This window comes from Rhinopithecus roxellana, chromosome 18, assembly GCF_007565055.1.
Source record: "Rhinopithecus roxellana isolate Shanxi Qingling chromosome 18, ASM756505v1, whole genome shotgun sequence".
Lineage (NCBI taxonomy): Eukaryota > Metazoa > Chordata > Mammalia > Primates > Cercopithecidae > Rhinopithecus > Rhinopithecus roxellana.
In genome coordinates, this window is record NC_044566.1 from 39,852,093 (window position 1) to 39,877,204 (window position 25,112).

Genomic DNA, 25,112 nt, shown 5'->3' on the forward strand with positions numbered 1-25,112 from the left:
TCAAAAGACCAAAAAAAATCATATGAGACCATCAAACTAGAAAATAATTAGTCTGGAATTCAAGTCAACACTTCTGGATACAGATTGATCCTTTATCTTTCCTTATTTTACTTGATCATTCCAAAAGGTAAAGAAACCAGCTAATAACAAACTATAGAAATGATCCCTGAAAGTATAGTCTTATAAAGGATGAGTTTATACCCTTTGTAGGGACATGCATGCAGCTGGAAACCATAATTCTCAGTAAACTATCGCAAGAACAGAAAACCAAACACCGCATGTTCTCAACCATAGGTGGGAATTGAACAATGAGAACGCTTGGACACAGGAAGGGGAACATCACACACCAGGCCCTGTCGTGAGGTGGGGGAAGCAGGGAGGTATAGATTTAGGAGATATACCTAATGTAAATGATGAGCTAATGGGTGCAGCACACCAACATGGCGCATATATACATATGTAACAAACCTGCACGTTGTGCACATGTACCCTAGAACTTAAAGTAATGATAATAATAATAATAATAAAATAAACCAGCTAAAGGAATATTATTAGTGAAATGCTGAACCAAGAACTACATTTAGACTACCTCATTCTTATACTAAAGCTCTTCCTTTGATCCAATATGTCATTGAAAGACAACTCACAATATAAGATATAAAATTAATTACTTAAATAAATTAGTGAAGAAAGGCATATAGTCAATATGAGATAATATGTTTTTATTTTTTTACTCTCTATATAAGTTTGCTGCAGAGGGAAAAAAACACATATCTTTCTTAGAGTTTCAGTAACTCAGCTGAAATGTTAAAATAATATTGATTAGTAAATCATCTCAGAAAAAAATAAACTGTCATTAGCAGACCTATTTTTAGTGGCAACTACCACTATTTATTTGCCTATATATACATATATACTTTTTCAATCTTATATTGAATGAATGTCATGTTGGACCCCTATTGACTTCAATAGGAATAACACTACGTTCTAGAGGCTGAAGAAGAGACCGAGAATCAATGAATGATATAGGGTTTATCGAGGGGAACTTACAAGCAAGAATGGTCCAGTAGTAGGGAGATATATAGCAGAACCACCAATGCTTGTAAACAGCATGCAGTTTACATAGCATTTTCACTTAGCACTCTTCACCTAATAATCTCCGCCTGGCAACTTTCATTTAACTCCAAAGGTAGGGCCTTCATCCCCTGTACAGTCTGCATTCCATGGGATTGGATGGGGTTCCTCATAGATAAGGAATAAATCTCCAGGTTGGTCACTCCTGGATTCTTTAGCTCAGGACTCTAAACACATGTCTGAACAACGAAGAATGAAAAAGAGGTCGGTGTATTATTTTTCCCATTCCCTTACTCATATGGCACTTTCTCTTCATATATTCCTCCAAGAGCTAGTCCGTCCAACACAGTCACTTATGTTGCCATGCTGACTGTGAATTCCAGGTATATTATTTCTTCCCCTTCTCCCTTCAGGCCTAGAAGTAGTAATGGACTCCACTTTTCTCAACTGGATGCCTTATTATTTAATTTGTTCCCCAAATACTGCAATACCTAGGTAAATAATTTCTTCATTCATTATGTTCAATGGAAACAACCATGATGAATTTCCTCAATGTAAATACGTTTTCCGATTTGAGTGTTTGGTACTAGGGATGACCCCAAGATACCGACATCAGAATGGGAATTTGAAAGCCTAACATGTTTGAGAAATATAGAGATCACGTTTATTCAAAATATCCAGAGTAGAGACATGGAATATAGAGCTGATCAAAGACAAAGATGTGGATCATTAACTAGATGTTTTAAATAATGCTTTAGCAATAATGGAAGTTATAAAGAGTGTAGGCTGGGCTTGAGAATGTACAAAGGATCAATGAAAAGCCTCAGGCCTATGACTCCAAACTCAAGGCACAGATAAAGAACTGGGAAGCTTTTATGACCTAAAATATATTTTATCTCTAGTAGCATCAGGACAAACACATGGAAGAATCCCATCCTAAATCTAATTGTGATATACAACATAATACCTGTTTACTACACAAGATCATAAAAGTATGCTATGAATGAGGCCTGGTTGGGTAGGAGTGGAGCTCTGAGACTTGGAGACAATTAGAGAGCATGATCAAAGCCAAGAAACTTGAACTTTTCCTTAAGTCTTCTTTGATTGCAGAAGCATCACCTCCCCCAATGAGGAAACTTGCCTACTCTTGAAGCAAATGTCTTCAAAATCCAGGATTTTACCAGGAGCAGATGCTTTGCAATATGATGCCTATTTTTCCTTAAGACCTGTCCTCCCATGCTTTATTCTCTCCAGGTTTACTCCTTCTATTTAGGCCCAAAGGGAAAATCACAAGTTCTGTACTTGCAAGATATATCACACATCAAATAAATTATAATATTGTACTAATACATATGGAAAAACACCTTGGGAATACCTATAGGAAAAGATTCAAAGGGTGTCAGATTAAGGTTGAACTGGGTGAAATGAATTGATATGATTCTATTTACAAAGAATCCAGAGGTGAGGATCTAAATCTTTTAGGGGTTAATGTAAGCCTCTATTAATAGGAGTTCTAGAATCTGTAATGCTAATATTTCCCAGGAATACTGTAGAGGATTTTTTTTAAAAGTAGTAATATATATGGCAATTATGCAGTGAATCTATCAAGGCCAAACCATTATGACATTTTAAGACATTCACTGACAAGAAAACCTATAGTGAACTTTTAAAGCTCTCTGCTAAGCAAACTATAGACTCTGATGACAGTACTGAATTGAGCTCTTTGGTATCTGTTATCAACATTGTACCAAAGACAATGCAGACACTAGTGTCACTACAGATCCCTGCCAGTAGCCCAGTTAAGCTGGTCACCTTTTAAGGATAAAGACAGTTTTATTGTGATACAGCTGCATTCATTTGATTACGCATTATCTATTTTTGGTTTCTTTTCACAGCAACAAAGTCAAGTGATTATGACAGAGACCATATACCCCACACTCCCAAAGACTGCTCTATTATTTACTATCTGGTATTTTACCCCAAAAAAGTTTGGTGGCTCCGGTTATGATTCTAAGGGTAGAGTGTTGATTTACGAGTGTACGTACAACTCTGGAGGTAAAAAAATTGATCATGAGGTATGAATGTATGAAGGTATCATGTATGAAACAGTTGAGCAGTCCACTGAGTTATTACTTTGTCTATTTAATTAGAAAATATACAGATCTTTTGTGTAGAAATCTGCATTGAGTCATCATATATTATTATGCTCTCTCTGCAAGTTATTTTAGTTAAATTGGTTCAGAAATTCAGAGGCTTCACTGATTGTAAGGCTGGACTCTTTAAGAAAGAATGTTGTAAAATTGCTGCAGATCCATAATGGAAATATTTATCCATGCTTTTTGCAAGCATTAGATATTGGAAAATGAAAAATACCAAAAACACTCCAGTTGTTATTAAATATGATCCCTGAATTGAAGTAAGTACCTCACAATCCTATAATGCCACAATACCCACCAGACAGAGACTAAACCTTTGAAAGCCAGGTAATAAATTGGATATTTGCTCACATCCATACTCTGGTGTGTTCCACTAGATGGATGGGCTAAATTTAGTTATTCAGTCTCAGAATGCATAGTTGGAAAAGATATATTCAGAAACTGTCACAGTTCTCATATTGAGGTCTTGACTCACACAGAGTCAGATGTATTAAGAAAAAATGTGTCAGTTGAACTATCACCAGGCACCTAACACAGTGCTACACAAAAAGCTATACTGCATTCCTAAGGAATTTTCAGATATCATCATCACATTCAAAACTTGAAATAGGCCAGATGCAGTAGCTCATGCCTGTAATCCCAGCACTTTGGGGAGTCAATGCGTGTGGATCACAAGGTCAGGAGATTAAGACCATCCTGGCCAACATGGCAAAACTCCGTCTCTACTAAAAATACAAAAATTAGCTGTGCGTGGTAGCACGTCCCTAGAATCCCAGCTACTCAGGAGGCTGAGGCAGGAGAATCGCTTGAACCAGGTAGTAAGAGGTTGCAGTGAGCCAAGATCGTACCACTGCACTTCAGCATGGTGATAGAGCGAGACTCCGTTTAAAATAAAAATAAAAATAAAAATAAATTTAAAAATTGAAATATTAAAGAGTAGAGATTCCATTATGTTACAAATTAATTTATTTGGAAGATAAAAATGCCAGATGGATTTCAGACAATAACTAGATTATCACTAATATAATCAGGCAATGAAGATAATTGAAGTTGATACTCCAGATGTGATATTTTTATATCAGAAAATCCACATATCCCATGAAACTTAGTATGAAGCTGTCAACTTCCCATAACACTTTGTAAGAAAAGCGACATTATTAGGGAAATCCAAACTTGTTTATGTTCTGCTAAAGGGGAGAAAAGCTTCACTTCAATGTTTTGCTGCAGAAGAATCACAACCCTCCTTTTCTTTTCCATATACTTAGGAAGAACTTTAATTACCTTGATAATGTATATACCAACACACTTTTCCATATGTGATATTGTGATTATTAAATGTAGAGGGCAAAAAACAGCCAGTATGCTAGATGTCTTCATTGTCAGAGGGTAGGAGATAAATCTTACAAACTTTAAGTGGCCTATGACATTAGTGAAAATAAGTATACAAGTTTGGGCCGGGCGCGGTGGCTCAAGCCTGTAATCCCAGCACTTTGGGAGGCCGAGACGGGCGGATCACGAGGTCAGGAGATCGAGACCATCCTGGCTAATACGGTGAAACCCTGTCTTTACTTAAAAATACAAAAAACTAGCCGGGCGACGAGGCGGGCGCCTGTAGTCCCAGCTACTTGGGAGGCTGAGGCAGGAGAATGGCGTAAACCCGGGAGGCGGAGCTTGCAGTGAGCTGAGATCCAGCCACTGCACTCCAGCCTGTGTGGCAGAGCAAGACTCCGTCTCAAAAAAAAAAAAAAAAAAAAAAAAAAAAAAAAAAGTATACAAGTTTGACTGTGCTAAGAAATTGCCTTTATGAAAAGTTCTTATTTTATTCTTTTTTTTTGTGGCTGGCACAATGACTCATGCCTGTAATCCCAGCACTTTGGAAGGCAAAGGTGGGTGGATCACCTGAGGTCAGTTCGAGACCAACCTGGTCAACATGGTGAAACCCCGTCTCTACTAAAAGTACAAAAATTAGCTGGATGTGGTGGTGCATGTCTGTAGTCCCAGCTACTCTGGAGGCTGAGGCATGAGAATCACTTGGAACTGGTAGGCAGAGGTTACAGTGAGTCAATATCAAGCCTCTGCACTCTAGCTTGGGCTACAGAGTGAGACTCTGTCTCAAAAATAAATGAATAAGTAATACAATTAATTTTTATTTTATTCAATTTTTTTTCTTTTTTATTTTTAATTAATCAGTTAATATTTTGGTAAAAATATTCAAGGTGAGATATATCTTTCATCAAATTTTTGAATGCACAGTGCAGTATTTGGTAACTATAGGCACGATGTTGCACAGCAGACATCTAGAACATGTTCACCTTGCATAACTAAATACTTATGTCTATTAAACAGCTACTTCTTGTTTTTCTCTCCCTTCTGGCCACTGGAAGTCACCACTTTACTCTCTGTTTCTATTAATATAAATAATATTATTTATATTACATAAACTCATAATATAAATAATATTTATATTACATAAACACATTACATATTATATAAACATATTTACATTGTATTAATATAAATATATAAGTGTATAACATAATATAAAACATAATAATATATAATTTCTTTTATACACATATCGCACATTCTTATATATATATATATATATATATATATATATATATATATATCACATATTCTTTATTTATTACTCTGTCAATTAACATTTAGGTTGTTTCCATATCTTGACTACTGAAGATAATACTGCAATGCACATAGGAGTGCATATGTCTCTTCAAGATCCTGATTTCAGTTCTTTCGGATATATACACAGAAGTGGAATCACTGAATTACATGCTAGTTCTACTTTAATGTTGCAAAGAACTGAAATATTGTTTTCTATGGTGATTGCACAATTTTACACTAAGAAAAAGGCATACGTTTTGATAGGTCCTTTTATTGAAGACATTGCCTGTGAAACGTAAGTGTTCTCCATTCACCAATTTACAGATAAACTCACTGGTCTACAAGTTTTGCCTCAGGTCCAAAGCAAGAGAAGCCTCTGCTTTAGGTCTGAGGTTTTGGACACGGTGTTCTGCGACATTGGCCTTAGGAGACAGAAGATCAAATAGTAGTAGAAATATTAATGACTAAAAGGAATGATCTATTGATTCTCTAGCTAGCCCAATTGAAGATTTAGAGCCCAGAAAGCCATTGTATGGAAGCACAATTATACATTAACTGCCAATAAACATTCTCTATCTGAGAGTCATCTCCTAAGAGAAGATGGGGACTAGGAATCAACTGTGAACCCATTAACTGACTATGCCTCTCAAAAATCATAAATAAATTATGTACATCAGCATTCCATCATTACACACAAATGGTATATCTGAAAAAGAGTGAACAGGTCTAGAAGTAAATCACATGGAAATGTTACTTAATCCCCTTGGTACTTATTTCTGCTGTTGCATCACCTATACCTCAATCAACAAAATAGTACCTTAAATAGTTTGCTATTAATACTAATGGATGACTATAGACTTATCGACTTTATTTTTTCTCTATTTATTTGTTCATTCATTTATTTATTATTATTATTATACTTTAAGTTCTAGGGTACATGTGCATAACGTGCAGATTTGTTACATATGTATACTTGTGCCATGTTGGTGTGCTGCAACCATCAACTCGTCAGCACCCATCAACTCGTCATTTATATCAGGTATAACTCCCAATGCAATCCCTCCCCCTTCCCCGCTCTCCATGATAGGCCCCAGTGTGTGATGTTCCCCTTCCCGAGTCCAAGTGATCTCATTGTTCAGTTCCCACCTATGAGTGAGAACATGCGGTGTTTGGTTTTCTCTTCTTGTGATAGTTTGCTAAGAATGATGGTTTCCAGCTGCATCCATGTCCCTACAAAGGACACAAACTCATCCTTTTTAATGGCTGCATAGTATTCCATGGTGTACATGTGCCACATTTTCTTAATCCAGTCTGTCACAGATGGACATTTGGGTTGATTCCAAGTCTTTGCTATTATGAATAGTGCTGCAATAAACATACATGTGCATGTGTCTTTATAGCAGCATGATTTATAATTCTTTGGGTATATACCCAGTAATGGGATGGCTGGGTCATATGGTACATCTAGTTCTAGATCCTTGAGGAATTGCAGTACTGTTTTCCATAATGGTTGAACTAGTTTACAATCCCACCAACAGTGTAAAGTGTTCCTATTTCTCCAAATTCTCTCCAACACCTGTTGTTTCCTGACTTTTGAATGATTGCCATTCTAACTGGTGTGAGATGGTATCTCATTGTGGTTTTGATTTGCATTTCTCTGATGGCCAGTGATGATGAGCATTTTTTCATGTGTCTGTTGGCTGTATGAATGTCTTCTTTTGAGAAATGTCTGTTCATATCTTTTGCCCACTTTTTGATGGGGTTGTTTGTTTTTTTCTTGCAAATTTGTTTGAGTTCTTTGTAGGTTCTGGATAATAGCCCTTTGTCAGATGAGTAGATTGCAAAAATTTTCTCCCATTCTGTAGGTGGCCTGTTCACTCTGATGGTAGTTTCTTTTGCTGTGCAGAAGGTCTTTAGTTTAATTAGATCCCATTTGCCAATTTTGGCTTTTGCTGCCGTTGCTTTTGGTGTTTTAGACATGAAGTCCTTGCCCATGCCTATGTCCTGAATGGTACTACCTAGGTTTTCTTCTAGGGTTTTTATGGTATTAGGTCTAACATTTAAGTCTCTAATCCATCTTGAATTAATTTTCGTAAAAGGAGTAAGGAAAGGATCCAGTTTCAGCTTTCTACTTATGGCTAGACAATTTTCCCAGCACCATTTATTAAATAGGGAATCCATTCCCCATTTCTTGTTTTTGTCAGGTTTGTCAAAGATCAGATGGCTGTAGAAGTGTGGTATTATTTCTGAGGGCTCTGTTCTGTTCCATTGGTCTATATCTCTGTTTTGGTACCAGTACCATGCTGTTTTGGTTACTGTAGCCTTGTAGTATAGTTTGAAGTCAGGTAGCGTGATGCATCCAGCTTTGTTCTTTTGACTTAGGATTGTCTTGCAAATGTGGGCCCTTTTTTGGTTCCATATGAACTCTAAAGCAGTTTTTTCCAATTCTGTGAAGAAAGTCATTGGTAGCATAATGGGGATGGCATTGAATCTATAAATAACCTTGGGCAGTATGGCCATTTTCACGATATTGATTCTTCCTATCCATGAGCATGGTATGGTCTTCCATTTGTCTGTGTCCTCTTTTATTTCACTGAGCAGTGGTTTGTAGTTCTCCTTGAAGAGGTCCTTTACATCCCTTGTAAGTTGGATTCCTAGGTATTTTATTCTCTTTGAGGCAATTGTGAATGGAATTTCATTCATGATTTGGCTCTCTGTTTGTCTGTTACTGGTGTATAATAATGCTTGTGATTTTTGCACATTAATTTTGTATCCTGAGACTTTGCTGAAGTTGCTTATCAGCTTAAGGAGATTTTTGGCTGAAACAATGGGGTTTTCTAAATATACAATCATGTCATCTGCAAACAGGGACACTTTGACTTCTTCTTTTCCTAACTGAATACCCTTGATTTCTTTCTCTTGCCTGATTGCCCTAGCCAGAACTTCCAACACTATGTTGAATAGGAGTGGTGAGAGAGGGCATACCTGTCTTGTGCCAGTTTTCAAAGGGAATTTTTCCAGTTATTTCCCATTCAATATGATGTTGGCTGTGGGTTTGTCATAAATAGCTCTTATTATTTTGAGGTACGTTCCATCAATACCGAATTTATTGAGCGTTTTTAGCATGAAGGGCTGTTGAATTTTGGCAAAAGCCTTTTCTGCATCTATTGAGATAATCATGTGGTTCTTGTCTTTGGTTCTGTTTATATGCTGGATTATGTTTATTGATTTGCACATGTTGAACCAGCCTTGCATCCCAGGGATGAAGCCCACTTGATCATGGTGGATAAGCTTTTTGATGTGCTGCTGAACCCAGTTTGCCAGTATTTTATTGAGGATTTTTGCATCGATGTTCATCAGGGATATTGGTCTAAAATTCTCTTTTTTTGTGTGTGTCTCTGCCAGTCTTTGGTATCAGGATGATTTTGGCCTCATAAAATGATTAGGGAGGATTCCCTCTTTTTCTATTGATTGGAATAGTTTCAGAAGGAATGGTACCAGCTCCTCCTTGTACCTCTGGTAGAATTCAGCTGTGAATCCATCTGGTCCTGGACTCTTTTTTGGTTGGTAGGCTATTAATTATTGCCTCAATTTCAGAATCTGCTATTGGTGTATTCAGGGATTCAACTTCTTCCTGGTTTAGTCTTGGAAGAGTGTAAGTGTCCAGGAAATTATCCATTTCTTCTAGATTTTCTAGTTTACTTGCGTAGAGGTGTTTGTAGTATTCTCTGATGGTAGTTTGTATTTCTGTGGGGTTGTTGGTGATATCCCCTTTATCTTTTTTATTGCGTCTATTTGATTCTTCTCTCTTTTCTTCTTTATTAGTCTTGCTAGCGGTCTGTCAATTTTGTTGATCTGTCCAAAAAACCAACTCCTGGATTCATTGATTTTTTGGAGGGTTTTTTGTGTCTCTATCTCCTTCAGTTTCTGCTCTGATCTTAGTTATTTCTTGCCTGCTGCTAGCTTTTGAATGTGTTTGCTCTTGCTTCTCTAGTTCTTTTAATTGTGATATTAAAGTGTCAATTTTAGATCTTTCCTGCTTTCTCTTGTGGGCATTTAGTGCTATAAATTTCCCTCTACCCACTGCTTTAAATGTGTCCCAGAGATTCTGGTATGTTGTATCTTTGTTCTCATTGGTTTCAAAGAACATCTTTATTTCTGCCTTCATTTCGTTATACACCCAGCAGTCATTCAGGAGCAGGTTGTTCAGTTTCCATGTAGTTGAGCGGTTTTGATTGAGTTCCTTAGTTCTGGTTCTAGTTTGATTGAACTGTGGTCTGAGAGACAGTTTGTTATAATTTCTGTTCTTGTACATTTGCTGAGGAGTGCTTTACATCCAATGATGTGGTCAATTTTGGAATAAGTGTGATGTGGTGTTGAGAAGAATGTATATTCTGTTCATTTGAGGTGGAGAGTTCTATAGATGTCTATTAGGTCTGCTTGCTGCAGAGATGATTTCAATTCCTCGATATCCTTGTTAATTTTCTGTCTCATTGATCTGTCTAATGTTGACAGTGGGGTGTTGAAGTCTCCCATTGTTATTGTATGGGAGTCTAAGTCTCTTTGTAAGTCTCTAAGGACTTGCTTTATGAATCTGGGTGCTCCTGTATTGGGTGCATATATATTTAGGATAGTTAGCTCTTCCTGTTGAATTGATCCCTTTACCATTATGTAATGGCCTTCTTTGTCTATTTTGGTCTTTGATGGTTTAAAGTCTGTTTTATCAGAGACTAGGATTGCAACCCCTGCTTGTTTTTGTTCTCCATTTGCTTGGTAGATCTTCCTCCATCCCTTCATTTTGAGCCTATGTATGTCTCTGCATGTGAGATGGGTCTCCTGAATACAGCAGACTGATGGGTCTTGACTCTTTATCCAGTTTGCCAGTCTGTGTCTTTTACTTGGAGCATTTAGTCCATTTACATTTAAGGTCAATATTGTTATGTGTGAACTTGATCCTGCCATTATGATATTAACTGGTTACTTTGGTCATTAGTTGATGCTGTTTCTTCCTAGCCTCGATGGTCTTTACATTTTGGCATGTTTTTGCAATGGCTGGTACCGGTTGTTCCTTTCCATGTTTAGGGCTTCCTTCAGGGTCTCTTGTAAGGCAGGCCTGGTGGTGACAAAATCTCTAAGTATTTGCTTATCTGTAAAGGATTTTATTTCTCCTTCACTGATGAAACTTAGTTTGCCTGGATATGAAATTCTGAGTTGAAAATTCTTTTCTTTAAGAATGTTGAATATTGGCCCCCACTCTCTTCTGGCTTGTAGAGTTTCTGCCGAGAGATCTGCTGTTAGTCTGATGGGCTTCCCTTTGTGGGTAACCCGACCTTTCTCTCTGGCTGCCCTTAAGATTTTTTCCTTCATTTCAACTTTGGTGAATCTGGCAATTATGTGTCTTGGAGTTGTTCTTCTGGAGGAGTATCTTTGTGGCGTTCTCTGTATTTCCTGAATTTGAATGTTGGCCTGCCCTACTAGGTTGGGGTAGTTCTCCTGGATGATATCCTGAAGAGTGTTTTCCAACTTGGTTCCATTTTCCCCCTCACTGTCAGGCACCCCAATCAGACGTAGATTTGGTCTTTTTACATAATCCCATACTTCTTGCAGGCTTTGTTCATTTCTTTTTCTTCTTTTTTCTTTTGGTTTCTCTTCTCGCTTCATTTCATTCATTTGATCCTCAATCGCTGATACTCTTTCTTCCAGTTGATCGAGTCGGTTACTGAAGCTTGTGCATTTATCACGTATTTCTCGTGTCATGGTTTTCATCTCTGTCATTTCATTTATGACCTTCTCTGCATTAATTAGTCTAGCTGTCAATTCTTCCACTCTTTTTTCAAGATTTTTAGTTTCTTTGCGCTGGGTACGTAATTCCTCCTTTAGCTCTGAGAAGTTTGATGGACTGAAGCCTTCTTCTCTCATCTCGTCAAAGTCATTCTCTGACTAGCTTTGATCCGTTGCTGGCGATGAGCTGCGCTCCTTTGCAGGGGGAGATGTGCTCTTATATTTTGAATTTCCAGCTTTTCTGCCCTGCTTTTTCCCCATCTTTGTGGTTTTATCTGTGTCTGGTCTTTGATGATGGTGACGTACTGATGAGATTTTGGTGTAGGTGTCCTTCCTGTTTGACAGTTTTCCTTCTGACAGTCAGGACCCTCAACTGTAGGTCTGTTGGAGATTGCTTGAGGTCCACTCCAGACCCTGTTTGCCTGGGTATCAGCAGCAGAGGCTGCAGAAGATAGAATATTGCTGAACAGCGAGTGTACCTGTCTGATTCTTGCTTTGGAAGCTTCCTCTCAGGGGTGTACTCCACCCTGTGAGGTGTGGGGTGTCAGACTGCCCCTAGTGGGGGGTGTCTCCCAGTTAGGCTACTCAGGGGTCAGGGACCCACTTGAGCAGGCAGTCTGTTTGTTCTCAGATCTCAACCTCCGTGTTGGGAGATCCACTGCTCTCTTCAAAGCTGTCAGACAGAGTTGTTTGCGTCTGCAGAGGTTTCTGCTGCTTTTTGTTGTTGTTGTTGTTGTTGTTTAGCTGTGCCCTGTCCCCAGAGGTGGAGTCTACAGAGACAGGCAGGTTTCCTTGAGCTGCTGTGAGCTCCACCCAGTTCAAGCTTCCCAGCGGCTTTGTTTACTTACTTAAGCCTCAGCAATGGCGGGTGCCCCTCCCCCAGCTTCGCTGCTGCCTTGCGGTTAGATCGCAGACTGCTGTGCTAACAATGAGGGAGGCTCCGTGGGTGTGGGAACCTCCCAGCCAGGTGTGGGATATAATCTCCTGGTGTACCCGTTTGCTTAAAGCGCAGTATTGGGGTGGGAGTTACCCGATTTTCCAGTTGTTGTGTGTCTCAGTTCCCCTGGCTAGGAAAAGGGATTCTCTTCCCCCTTGCACTTCCCAGGTGAGGCAATGCCTCGCCCTGCTTCAGCTCTCGCTGGTCGGGCTGCAGCAGCTGACCAGCACCGATTGTCTGGCACTCCCTAGTGAGATGAACCCAGTACCTCAGTTGAAAATGCAGAAATCACCGGTCTTCTGTGTCACTTGCACTGGGAGTTGGAGACTGGAGCTGTTCCTATTTGGCCATCTTGCTCTGCCCTCGACTTATCAACTTTTAACAACTAATTTCTGTAGGCCAGTAGTTCAGAAATCGGTTCTCTGATGGCTTGGGTTCTCTGTTCGTAGCCTCAGAAGGCTGCAATAAAGTTGTTGGCCAGACTACATTCTAGTCTGAAGGCTCGCAAAACAATATGCACCCAAGCACACCCAGTTTTTGGAAAAGTCATTTTCGTGTGTCTTTAGAACTAAGGACTCTGGCTTTTAGTGGCTTTCATTTGGAGGATGCTTTGAATTCCCACATGATGTCTTCAGGTCCTGGATGACACTCTCATCCACACTTCTAGAGGTCCTAGAGGTCACTGACACTTCTTTTCTACATAGACTTCCTGAACATGGCTGTTTTCTCCATCAAGTAAGCACAGAGGATCTCTAGAGTGAGTGAGTCTAGTAACAAGATGTATTCTGTACATGTATTATGTAACGTAACATATGTATTATGTAGCATATGTATATGTATTATGTATTATGTACATGTATTATATAATGTAACATAATCACAGAATTCTCACTGTAACATCTTTGTCACGCTATATGGGTTAGAATCATGTCTCAGATCCTGCCCACACTTAAGGAGAGGGCTTAGATGAGATCATGATTACTAGAAAGCAAAGATCATCAGTGGTCACCTGAGTCTATGTCTTCATTAAAAGATCCCAATGACTTATTGAAAGGTAAAATCAAAGATCTGCTTTATGCATGGGCCTGGCATCAGCATTCCCTTTCATTACTATAATACAAATAATTTTTGCTTGAAATTATAAAAACTTTGAGCTTGAAAGGTTTGACAGTCTTAATTTCAAGTATAAACTTTCCCTTCTGCATTTTGGGCTCCCCAGGCCACTGAATCAATAGTTGAGTAAGAGATTGGGATGGTTAAACCCAGTAACTAAGGAAAAATCAGGTTGTTTGTAAGATGTAGCTAAAGAAGATTCTGTCTGGAAACCAGGAGACTGACTGGGATGGCACCTAGCAATCCTATATCCAGTAAAGAAAGACTTGGCTCACCCTAGCAGATAAGTATCTCTGACATAATATGGTATTGTCAGAGGACAAGATGTATATGGAATGTATGGTTGTCTAAAAAGGTTAGGATTATTAACCCAGGTCGCTGACCAGACATGAAATTTACCTTCTTTCACTTTCCTTGTATGGCTACTAATATAGTCGGGATGTTTGTCACCTCCAAATCTCATATTAAACTTTGATCTCCTGTGTTGGAGGTGGGGCTGGTGAGAGGTATTTGGGTCATGGAGACACATTCCTCATGAACGGCTTGTTGCCATCCTTACAATAATGCCATCCTTACAGAACTGGAGTTCTGGGTCTGCTAGTTCCCATGAGATCTGATTGTTTAAAAGAGGCTGGCATCTTTTTCTCTATCTCCTGCTTCCTCTGTTGCCATGTGACAGGCTGGCTCCACTTGCCTTCCAGCAAGAGATGAAATTACAAAAAGGGGAAAACATTCATGAGGCAAACTGTAACAAAATAAAGAGATGATGGAACCACTAATTTCAGACACAAATAACTTATGGTAAGAAACATTAATAAATACAAAAAAAGAGTAGCTCATATTTATCAAAATGTCTGTCAGGAAGAAATTGTGAAAATGAAAGTAGCTAAAACATTTTTAAACTCAAATCCTCCAAATTGCTAGAAATATAAAAACATTAAGAAAAATCCACCAAGTTTCTTCCCAAAGCTAATACAACAAGAAAAAAAGCGTATATACATTAGTTAAATAATACCATTAGTAAGCATGATTTACTAAATATATATAGAGAGACCTATTGCATATCATAGTTTGATCTTTTCACACATATTTTGAATATTAATACAAGTATTAATTGTATTAATGCAAGTATTAATGCAATTACATAAAGAACAAGTGACATGAAATACATTCTCTGACTACAAAGCAAAATCACCGGAAATTAAGAATATATTGCTAACATATTTGTCTAATAAGAAGTTCTAAAAATATAATTTAAATAATTACTGAACCTAGAAGAAGTCACAGATGACAATAAAATTTACAAATAACAGCATTAGATTTAAAGTTACTGTAAAATACAACTAAAATGTTACATTAAATGAAGTGTACAGCCTTATATATGTTTATTCAAAAAAGAAAAGTAAATATTAACAAATTTTAAGTTCGAAAATCAAATAAAAAAGAATTCAGAATAATAAGATTAAATAAAAAAATTAGTAAAGATAAACTGTAACTTACAGAAACAAAGGAAAATGAACAAAAATCAATGCCAGTATATTAATAAGATCAATGATGACAGGAAAGTAATTGGCAAATACAATTCAGAAAATACAGATAAGATAGAAATAAAAGATATTAGAGACAAAAAGTAAAGAAATGGTATATGTATTTAATGATTTATTGTATAAATAATTATAAGTAGTATTTATTTGTTGTTTAGTCATTTATTTTAGAGATACTATTGTTACGGGAATCACATGAATTTCATCGTTTCTGAAATGACAAATTTTCTAAGAAAATATGAAACAGGAAATATTTAGGAAATAGAAATGAACTGAGAATAATTGAAAACAAAAATCTATTCAAACATTTACAAAAAATAACAATTTGAAATTATTTAACTTAGGAATTCTGCAAACATTTAAAAACCATAGATGTCATATGTTATATGAATTATCCTCATTAAATAAAATATATGGAAATATTTCCACCTCATTATGAGTCTAGTATAATTCAATTTCAACAACAAAAGACAAAAACAAGAGAAGGAAAGTATAAGCTAAATCGCACATATAAAATGGATTATACAACTTGTACTTAAAAAGAATACATTATTCCAAATATGATTTATCTCAGGTTTGCAAGAGCGTTTAAACACTGGGATATCTATCTATCTATCTATCTATCTATCTATCTATCTATCATCTATATCTATCTATCATCTTTCTACTATCTATCTTAAATAGATCCCATTAGTGTATTTTAAAATTTATATCATAAAACTCTGTCAGTAGACCATGAAATAAAAAATTATTTGATAAAAATGTAGTATTTATTAAATTTACTTGACTAATATTGTCTATCAGAAACTAGAGAAAACATTATACTTAATTAAGGCTTAATATCTAATTTACAACTAAAGTTAGCAACAAAGGAAATATGTGTGGTATCTGAGAAAAGTAACAGGCAGAAACAGCAGAATTATAGAAAATCAAAACAATAAGTAAGTTAAAAATAATAAGTTTTTTAAACCAATGCCATGTAAATATATCTGACAACTTGGTTGATAAAAATAATTTTAGAGAATAATGCAATTTGATAACAATAACTGTGGAAAGACAATCAACATGTAGATAGAGAGAAGTTTTTCAAGAAATTTATCAGAAGTTTCTGGTCTAGATAATGTTAAGAAGAACCCAACATATTCATAAATTAAATGGTAAACATAATTTATAATTTAAAATGATATTACTCAAATACTAACAAATACATACAATTTGTGCTGAGAATAAACCTAGTAGAAAACATGTAAAACCTGTGTTTAAATACACACACACAATCAAAAGAGAAAAACTGAATATAAACAGAGCTACTTCGTTATCTCAAATGACAAAGTTTGCTATTATACTGAAGTCAATTCCAAAATGCCAGCACACCTTATTATAAAGTTGAACTGCTTTTCATATTTATCTAAAATTTGCTAAGACAATTTTTAAAAAGCAGAATAAAGGGATAGAACATAAGTCAATATTAAATGTACTGTGATAGTGAAACAAATCAGGAGAAATGGAGAGAAGAGTGATTGAAATACATACCTAAGGGAATCTAATCACAGCTGACTGTTCCAGTCAGAGATAGTTTCTAGTCACAGCAGAAGAGGGGTTCCAGACTTGCCCTCCCACTATGAACAAGTATACAATTGGACCAAACCCTTGCGATAACTGTTTTCAGGTGCTGCATCATGGACAATGAACTGCAATCTCTTTTGGAAGGAAAACAGAGAAGACAAGCTGCACTCTAGCTCCTGTGTGGAAGCAACATCCCACCTGTGGCATAGGGAGATGGTGACTAAGCAGAGACTTAGGTCCTGTTAAGCTAGGATGCAAATGTTGGAGTTGGAGTTGTTAAAGCAATAACACTTATGGAACAGTGTGCTGGAAAGGAAAAGCCTATCCAGAGGTCCAGGTGGGAATTATGGTGTCTAGAACTACGTGGGATGATTCCCTGAAGGTCCTTGGCCAAGGTTTGGGATGCCCATGTATAGGCTAACACTTTATGAAGCATATTAGAGAGTGGTTGTTACTGAGCTAAGAGTGGAGAGCCTTGTGGCCACATGGATTTGAGAAACATTGACTTTATAATTTTGGTTCAGCCAGAGTGGAAAACCTTATAAGATCTGGCATTCTACTAGACCAGAAAGACCATATCTTAGAAGAACTAGAAAATAAAGTAAGAGCTAATCTACATCCACATTAACAGAGCCTAAAATCAATCTTTGATGATATTAAAGCAGCCTATTAGTAAAATAACTGGTTCTGCTTGACAGAACAAAATTCAGCACTCTTTAGAAGAGATCAACATACTCTTTATGGATTACTCCACCTGTACTCCTTAATACATAAAATCAATGTTTATAATGTACTTAAAAAGACCACACATGCAAAGAAGAAGAAAATATGACAATTTATTAAGTATAGAAAAAGATGCCAAAATGGCCCACATGTTTGAACAACTGACAAGGTCTTTAAAGAATTATTAATGTGTTCAATAGTTTAGAGATAATTAGTATCTTAATATATGAATAGATTAGGAAAATAAAATCTATTGGATTGGTTGGAGTTAGCAGAAGTTAGGGTCAGGAAAAAATAAAAAGGGAGAAAAAAAATTTTTTTTAAATGAACGGAGCCTCAAAAACATATTAGAAAATATCCAGGGATATACAATATTGTCATTGTAGTCCCAGGAGGCAAGGTGAGAGGGAAGAGGACAGAGAAAACATTTAAATAAACAATAATAATAAAAGTTCTGAAATTTAATTTATATTTTAATCTACAGATCCCAAAATCTCAGTGAACCCCAGTCAGGATATATACAACATAAACCTCAACTAGGCACATCATATCAATGACAAAAGCATAGGTTGTTCAAGAAGTGATCTTAACATGACTTGCTTTACATTAAAATAACTTGAGTCACTATTTGATGTCATAAACTTCAAATATGTTAACGTGCTAAGCATAAAAAGGGAAACTATTAACAAGTAGAAGAAAAATCAGTGTGAGAGTGGGCATACTTTTACATGATCTGGTTGAAACACATTCTTAAGCAAGTTACAAATTCCAGATGTCCAAAAGCAAAAATAACAACATAAATATTTTCATTAATTTTATTAGGGAAAATGAAATACATTTAAATACTATCTACATACTTGGAGAATATATTGAGCTTGTAGATATGCAAAGAAATAATACCTAGATTTTACAAAGCACTTTTTCAAAAAGCAACAATTAAAAAACTAATAGAAAAGTGAACAAAATATATTTTTATTTAAATCAAAAGAGTAAAAAGGAAAACAAAAATGTGAAAATATGTTCAAACTTAAATAACAATTATGAGCATACAAACTATAAATAAATCTTTTCTCCATAATATTGCAAATATTTTAAAGATTGATGATCAAATCATATTCAAGCTTTTCCTTGAAACATGATGAAAACTTTGATGAATAAGAGAATTAATTAAACTTCAAGGGAAAATACAAGAGTCAGAAAAAAGTGGACACTTTTTTCATCTAAGAAGAAGCAATCAGATGCCTGATTCCTATAGAGATGTGTGGAGTTAAGAGGAGAAAAATACTTTCAATGACATGTTAAATAAATTAAATCGAACTTTTAAGCTGAATCAAAATGAGGTGTGCATCATGGAATATTTGTCATGAGATCAAACTAGAGAGCGAGAATCCATGTGTAAAATGCTATATTCACTGCCTCCCTTTAGAGACTCTTGGTGTGCTTGAAACAACAAAGGATATAAAAGAAATAAAATGAGTTTAATTGTGTTTAGCTTCATTCTACCAAATGCATTTATCATTGAAACAATATTTAATCTTTATTATATTTGTTTATTTTTCAGGGAACAGGGTGGCAGAAAGGATAACCTCTATTAATATTTCATGAAATTTTGCACTACATAACACATGGAAAATAGCTGTTTTAAGCATTTAACCATTAAAAAGTAAATGAATGAGATAATTAAGAGTAAGGAATATAAGTCGAAGAGATCATAGACCGGGTGACATATTAGGAGACTATTATAGTAAACAAGGGAAGAGATGATGAAGACCTGGATCACATCAAATTTAATATACAGACACTGTTAAGAGAATGTACAAGAGGAGATATAACAAGGATAAAAATCTACAAAATCTGAAGTTCAATGTGTATTTGTGTGAACTCATCTTCAGTTGTTAAATCATACACAATACCTCTTAGACATGGTTACTAGTTTATTCATACTGGGTACAACTTTTATCTGAGGCCTATCTTTAATGTCAACGAATGGCTGATAGGTGATATGTATGAGAAGTTTTTAACTGATAACCTAAACAGAAATTTATTTTCTAATGATTGGTGAATATAAATGGAAGGTCAGTCCTGAAAAGTTGGAAATAGAGCTAAAGTTGAGGATGGGGAAGCTACCAACTACTGTGTTACATTAGAAATTTAGTAAAAAGTAGGACCTCAAATAAATAAAGACCCCCATGACACATGACAACAAGAAAGAGGAACATAAAAACATTTCACTAATAATCTAGTTGGCAACCCATGAAATGCTAAGCGTCCAAGATCACGTTGCTTTTGGCTATGTCCTGACCCGTTCTATGGTCATGGAAACTGTCTTAGAAGGTTATAGCTTGATCCTATAGCAATTGCAATCTAATTGGAAGATACCGTAATTACTAGTTTTATCCTGCCATCCCCTTTGATTAGTCCATGTTTTCTTTTTCTGTATTATACTCTTTGTTGATTATTTAATGCAATTAATAAAGGCAATATTATCAGTATATTCCTGCATCACATTTAAATATGTACAAAGACTTTACATGACATATTTTAAAGCTGTCTGATAATTCTTAAAGGCAAACCATTTCTGCATTAAAAATACTTTGGTTAAAATGTTGTGATTGTTTTTACATTTTTATTCCACCCAAAGAACTTTATTATGTAAAACTGAATGTCATTCTGGGGTTAAATAAATCAAAATTACTGTATGAATTAAAATACTAGTTGAAAACCATGAAATTTGAATTATTTTGAAAATTATATTTATAATTATAATTAATACATTTTAATATTTTATAGATGACTATATATTTATGTTTATATCTATTACCTATCTACAAATATTATAAGTAATTTTAATTAAGTAAAGCCAGTTAATGCAATGTCATACTTATAAAGTAAGTCCCAGTTTTGTAGGATTCTATGTTTTTAGAATACAGGTTTTTGTATTGCAAAATGATAACACACACAAAAATAAAATAGTAAAGATTACTTATAAAGCAAGTATATACATATACACACACTATAAATATCTCAACTTAAATTATGTGGTTACTAAACAGAGCAAATAAACATTTATATCTAAAATAAATAACTAAAATAATTTAGTAAATTCAGAAGACTAAATTTTGAGAAAAACTTCCATGAGCAATACTTAAAAAAATGCAAATATTTATCTTACCAAATTACATTTATTAAGATTAATATATCCCCGCTGTGCAAAATAGTCTAGGAAAACAATTCATTTTCTGTCAAACTTGTCCAACCTGCATGCAGCCTGCAAGCCACATGCAGCCCAAGACAGTTTAGAACGTGGCCCAGCACAAATTTATGCAAACTTTCTTAAAATATTATGAGAATTTTTTTTTTTTGCAATTTTTTAAAGTTCATCAGCTATCATTAGTGTTTGTGTATTTTATGAGTAGCTCAACACAATTATTCTTCTTCCAATGCGGTCCAGGGTAGCCGAAAGATTAGACTTCCTTATTTTAGATATATGTTAATGTATGTAGTATTAATCATATGTACAAGATAAACACTGCTTGTTTTAGTAATTAGAAACAAATGTATTGCTTATTTCACTTTGATGAAAATATCTTATATTTTAAATGAAACAAAGGCCCAAGTATAGCAGAGAAAAATATCAAAAGAAGAATAATTAAAGACATTGTTTTATTTGTATCAAAATATACTCTCAAGCTGTTCCCATTAAATCAATATTGTCATATATTGATAAAAATAACGAAAATCACTGTTGTAAGAACTCTTATGAGAACTACTCTCTTTATCCAATTTTGAAGTGTTCATTATTGTATTAACTATAGGACTATATTGTACTGCAGATCTCTAGAACATTTTCATCTTACATACCTAAAACTTTACTTCTATTTAGCAATGATACACCACTTTTCTTCTTTCCCTCAGCCACTGGCAACCACCATTTCATTCTTTGGTATTATGAGTTTGACTATTTTAGATTCATCATATAAATGGTTTTATGTAGTATTTGTCCCTCTTTGTCCTGCTTATTTCACTTAGAATAATGTCCTGCAGGTTCATCTATATTGTTGCAAATGACAAGAATTTCCATCTTTATTTTTAAGGCTGAATAATATTCTGTTGTACACATATACAACATTTTCTTTATCTGTTTGCCTATAGATGGACATTTGGGTTAATCTCATAGCTTGGCTATTGTGAATAATGCTGTAAGAAACATGGGAATGCATATGCCTTTTTAAGATCGTGGCTTCAGTTCTTTTAGATATACCCAGAAGTGTGACTGCTGAATTATATGGTAGTTTTATTCATAACTTTTTGAAAAAACATTCTTAGTATTTTCCATGGTACATCAACCATATTACATTCCCACCAAGGTGTACAAGTGTTTCTATTTCTCCACAGTGTCATCAGCACTTGTCTTTCCATTTTATAATAGTGTTACTAACAAGTGGAAATAATAGTTTATTGTGGTTTTGATTTGCATTTCCTTCATGATTAGTGATGTTTGGCACCATTCTATATATCTGTTGGGCATTTATATGTCTTATTTGAAGAAAAAGCAATTCAAATCCATTGCCCATTTGTAATCAGGTTATTCATTGATTCTTTGCTATTTAATTGTAAAAGTTTCATATTTATTTTGGATGTTACCCCTTATTAGATAAATGGTTTATAGCCATCCTCTTGCAATCTGTAGTTTATCTATTCCCTCTTTGGATTGTTTTCTTTGCTCTACAGAATATTTTTAGTTTTATATAATTTCATTTATTTTTGATTTTGTTGCTTGTTGTTGTGGGGTCATATTCATGATATCGTTACAAAGACCAATGTCAATAAGATTTTCCTGTATGTTTTCCTATAAAACCTGCAGCCTCAGGTTTTACATTTAAATCTAATCACTTTTGAGATGATTTTTGTATGTGGTATAAGATAAAGGTTTAGCTTCATTCTTTTGCAAGTGAATATCGAATTTTTCAAACATTTGTTGCAGATACTACCTTTTATCTATTGTGTATTCTTGATACCCTTCTCAAGGGCAACTTAACTATAAATGCATGGAATTATTTCTGGGACATTTATTTTTATTTTTATTTTTTCCAGTACCATGCTGTTTTGATTACTATAGCTTTGTAGCACATTTTGAAGTCAGATACTGTGACCCCCCTGTTGTGTTTCTTTTTCCTTAAGATTGCTTTGTCTGTTTGGGGTATTTTGTGTTTCCATATTTATTTAGAATTTCTTTTCCTATATATGTAAAAAAATGCCATTGGGATATTGTTGGGTATACCATTGAATCTATGGATTGTTTTTAGTAACATAGACATTTTAACAATATTAATTATTCTAATTCATGAAAATGGGATAAAGATATCTTTCCATTTGTTTGTGTCTTCTTAATATTTCATTAATGTTTTGTAGTTTTTATTGTAAAAATCTTCACAATTCTTAATTGTATTTTTTGTACAAGTCTTAAGAATCTTTACAATTCTTAAATGTATTTTTAAGTGTGTTATTCCTTTTGATGATATAAATGGGATTGTTTTCTGGATTTCTTTTTGGAGAGTTATTTATTAGTTTATAAAAATATAACTGATTTTTGTATGTTAATTTTTTATCATGTATCTTTACCGAATTTGTTTATTAGTTCTAAGAGTTTGTTTGGTGGAGTCTTTAGGGCTTTCTATATATGAGATCATGTCATTTTCAAACACAGACAATTTTACTTCACCTTTCCAATCAGTTTGGACTCCCTCCTCCTCCTTCTCCTCTTTTTTATTTCCTCCTCCTCATTCTCCTTCTTATTCTTCTTCCTTCCCACCCTGTCCCCCTCCCTCTCCCCTTCTCCTTCTTCTTTTCTTCATCTCCTTTCTATTTTTTTTATTTTTGTTATTTTTTCTGGCTAGGATTTTCAGTCCTATGTTGAATATTATTCTGGCTAGGATTTTCAATCCTATGTTGAATAGAAGAACTTAGAGTGGCAACCTCAACTTATTCCTTATTTAAGAGGAAAAGCTTTCAGTTTGTCACTGTTTAGTTTGATGTTAGCTGTGGACTTGGGACATTAATTATGTTGAAGTATATCCTTCCTATGCTTCATTTGTTAGGTTGATTTTTTTTTTTGAAATGCTTTTACTATATCAGTTGTGGTGATCATATGAATTTTATCCTTCATTCTATTAATGTGGTGTACCATTGAACATTTTTTCTATTCCTATGATAAACCCCGCTTGATCAAGGTGAATGATCCTTTTATTCTGTTATTGATTTTGGTTTGCTAGTAATTAGTTGAGGATTTTTGCATCTTTATTCGGGAATATTGGTCTGTAATTTTTCTTTCTTGTATTGTCTTTGCCTGGCTTTGGCTTTAGATCTTGCTTTACACAATATGTTTGAAAGTATTAACCCTCAAGTTTTTTTTTTTTTTTTTTTTTTCCAAAGAATCTGAGAAGGATTGGTATTAGTTATTTGTTAAATGTTTGCTAGACTCCACCAGTGAAGATATTTGTCCTGGGGCTTTCATTGTTGGGGGGGGGGGGTTGTTCATCAGATATTTTATAAGATGCCCCTTACTGGAAATTGGTTGAATGTTTCTCTCATGGACATGTTGAAGTTATTACCGGTTTTAAGGAGGAAGACTCCAAAGGCAAAGACGCATGGCAAAGGTACATGCTAACAGCACTAGGTTACTATTGACATCAACCTGGATCACCTGGCTGAAGTGTTATTTTTCAGGTTTATTCACTGTAAAATTTCTTTTTATTCCTCCTTGATGAATTAGTTTTATTTTTCGTTGGCAACTGTGATTATTTTCACAAGTCCAGGTAGACATCTGATCATTTTTCTATACACATATACAATGATCATTTTCATATACACAGAGTATTTCTCTCCTCTGACTGGGGAAAGGGATAAAGTGTGGCAAGACTACAAGCTTTATTATTCCTTTAGCTTAACTGTTATCTGTAAGTGGATCCCTTCATCATCATTATTTAGCATTTAAGGATAGAACAATATTTTCTGTCATTGATGGGTGAAAAAGGAACTATTCTGTTTATATGCTTGTTAGTACTTTTTGAGTAGCCCAAACAAAACACTCTTGTATAAAAACCATTTTAGGAGGATATAGAAGCTTCACAGCTCTTCACTCAAAATTTAGTTTAATAAAAACAAATATTATTTTTTAAATGGAAAAGATTGTAAAGATTTTTGAATAGCTAGTTAGTCAACAAGTTGTGATAGATTTTTTTTTTTAAATGATGTGACTTCACAATTCATCCTTTAAGTAAATCCCCTTTTTAGAAAGTCTTTAGTTTTTTTGGAAATGTGTCTCAGTTTTCAAAAATCTTTATTACATCACACCTTTTTAATTCCCTCAAGAAATGCTATTCTTTTAACTCTTTAAACTCCATTCACCAATATCTAACCAGGGCTGTTTTTCTAGACTCTGTACTCTTCTTTTTAAACATTAACAAATTTTAATTTTGCCATTAGAAAATCATATATATATATATATATATATATATATATATATATATATATATATGCTGGTTAAAGTCAATGGGAAAGATACGGATTTGAATCTGAAGGTAGCACAGAAAA

General features: G+C 34.8%; 1 protein-coding gene and 1 pseudogene across 2 annotated transcripts in view; both read right to left on the reverse strand.

The window, feature by feature from the left end:
* KLHL1 (kelch like family member 1) overlaps nt 1–25,112 on the reverse strand; it is a 446,132-nt gene that overhangs the window by 305,815 nt on the left and 115,205 nt on the right. The window lies entirely within an intron of this gene.
* On the reverse strand, nt 80–182 carry LOC115894675 (annotated as a pseudogene).